Below are 3,058 nucleotides of genomic sequence, written 5' to 3'. Positions count from 1 at the left end.
ATATGTATATACATATATATATATATGTATTTAAAGAGATGTGTGTGTATGTTAGCAAGTAAACATGGTAGTCATTAATAACTACTTTTGACAGCTTTACACAGCCAGAAAATAAAGTTAATCACAGACCACAAAGCAAAGTATTTTGTAAATATGTGTGAATAAAAACAGAAAAAAAAACACATCCCCTACCCACAAAAATAGCAAAATACTGAAGAAAATGACAACTAATATGAAGCAAAATTATACCACCTCCTACAACAACAGCAACAACAACTATCCTATGCAAAGCACCTATACTGACACCAAGAACAATGACATCTTGCCTGAGTAAAAATTAACAAACTATAACTAGGTGTGTGTGGAAACTATTTTTCTGGGGTTTTTTTTATGAAGAAAGAGAAATCATTTCACACATATTATATCAGCACAGGAGTTTGTTGTGTGGTGAGAAGCTTGCTTCTCAACCATATGGTTCCCTGTCAGTTCCACTGCATGGCACCTTTGCATGGCACCTTCTACTATAGCTTTGGGCCAACCAAAGCCTTGTGAGTGGATTTGATAGATGGAAACTGAAAGAACCCTGTTGTATATATATATATATATATATATATATATATAATAATAATATTAGGGATAAAAATCCAAATTTACAGGTAAAAACTCAATTAAATTCAATTTATTACAAATTAAAATTAAATTAAGTTTCACAGTATAAAATATATATATATATATATATATATATAGTTTTAGGGAAACTATATATATGACATGAATTTTATGTGACAGTGGATTTTCATTGACGAGTTCATGAACCTTGGTTCTTTTCCCTAAAACTATATATATATATGTATATATTTGTGAGTATGTGTGTCTGTGTTTGTCCCCTCCTCCATTGCTCGGCAACCGATGTTGGTGTGTTTACGTTCCCGTAACTTAGTGGTTTGGTAAAAGAGACCGACAGAATAAGTACTAGGCTTACAAAGAATAAGTCCTGGGGTCGATTTGTTCGACTATATGTGGTGCTCCAGCATGGTCACAGTCAAATGACTGAAACAAGTAAAAGAATAAAAGAATGAAAGAATTAGTGAACTAAGATTTTACTCCAGTTATTTTATGCTATTATATGGACAGATATTAAGTAGGGGAAAGTTTAGCAGAATCATTAAAGGGGTTCCATAAAATATCTTTTGATATTTCTTCTGGTTCTCTTAAAGGGTTGAGCTGGCCGAATTGTTAGCACGCTAGGCAAAATGCTGAGCAGCATTTTGTTCACCTTTACGCTCTGCTTTCAAAATCCACTGAGGTCGACTTAACTTTTCATCCTTTTGGAGGTCAATAAAATAAGAACCAGCTGAATAAAATGAGTACTAGTCAATGTCATTGATTTATATCCTCCCCCAAAATTGCTGGTCTTGAAATTTGAAATCATCATCATTATTATTATTAAGGCTGTGAGCTGGCAGAATTGTTAGCATGCTGGACGAAATTCTTAGCAGTATTTTGCCCATTGCTACATTCTGAGTTCGAATTCCACCGAGGTTGACTTTGCTTTTCATCCTTCCTGGGTTGATAAATTAAGCACTGGTGAAACAGTAGGGTTGATGTAATCGATTAATTCTCTCCCCCAAAATTTCAGGCCTTGTGCCTTTAATAGAAAGTATGATTATTGTTAGAGCAGGTGCCAGTTACATCAGTTACATGACACTGGCATCGGCCATAACTATGACTTCATTTGACTTGATAGGTCCTCTCAAGCATGGCATTTCACCAAAAGTCTTGGTCACTCCAATGTTGAAAGATTGTGCTTCTCCAACTTGTCTCATGGCTTCCTGGGTTTACCCCTTCCACAGGGGTTGATTCCTACCTAGCTCAGACATGAGAGAACCCCAAAATGGCAGAAATTCAAAAGATAGTGCTCATGGGAATTGCCCATATCCTACGTAAAATACTGTCTATGTAATCTGAAATTTTAAAACAAACTTATAATTTTCTTATGTTTTCTTAAACATTCTCTAGAACAATAATACTATGTGCAAAACCAAATATATGACACCCTAGGCATAACACCAACATAAACTTCTAACTTGTTGCCTCTTGAGGTCTCTGGATGAGACTTGGAGCCAACTTGTACAAATACGAAGTAAAAGTCAGACATATAATAATAATAATAATAATAATAATAATAATAATAATAATAATAATAATAATAATAATAATAATAATGATAATTAATAAAAATAACCCAGGATGTCTAACACAGAATGCTATTGTTTCCATCATGTATCATTTGTCAAGAATGTAACTATTGATTTGTCTAAATATGTACTCATTTGTGGTGTACTTTTGAATCTTGAGTTGGTCTTACATTACCAATGTGTTTTATACAGTATATAACATACAGTGCTACAACATAGGGTTTATGAGTGTGAACTACTTATATGATATTATTCTACTGGTGTTACACAGCAGCATGGATTGAATTCTCGCTAGCTAAGTTATTAGTCCAATGACACAGCGCAATGATATTCACAGGATATGAGTTACCAGCCCATCCCTTTCCTTGTTGTCTTGTTGTTCTCTGAATAATATAACTACTAGAACAGTATGCACACATACATACACACACAAACACACACATACACAGAGAAACACACACACACACATATACATATGTACAAACAAAATGCGTAATTAGCAATGGTGTTGTTTAGCCCAAGGTCAGTCCTGATCAAGGAGACCTAGTTACAAATGTAATCTAGTCTAGTCCATTCTGTCTTTATACAGAATACATGTGTATATAAGGACATTATCAAATGTGTCTTCTCTTTATTTAAAATAGTAAGATGCGATTTGAGAAAGATTTGGCTGTTATTCTTCACAGGACAAAGAACCAAGCTGTCAAATGATATATATATATATATATATATATATATATATATGTGTATTATATTAATAATAATGGTAAGACAACAAAAGAATATATATGTATATATATGTATATGTATGTATGTATGTATGTATGTATGTATGTATGTATGTATATATATATATATAT

This window comes from Octopus bimaculoides, chromosome 5 (assembly GCF_001194135.2).
Source record: "Octopus bimaculoides isolate UCB-OBI-ISO-001 chromosome 5, ASM119413v2, whole genome shotgun sequence".
NCBI lineage: Eukaryota > Metazoa > Mollusca > Cephalopoda > Octopoda > Octopodidae > Octopus > Octopus bimaculoides.
Note: the sequence above shows the minus strand (reverse complement) of the source record.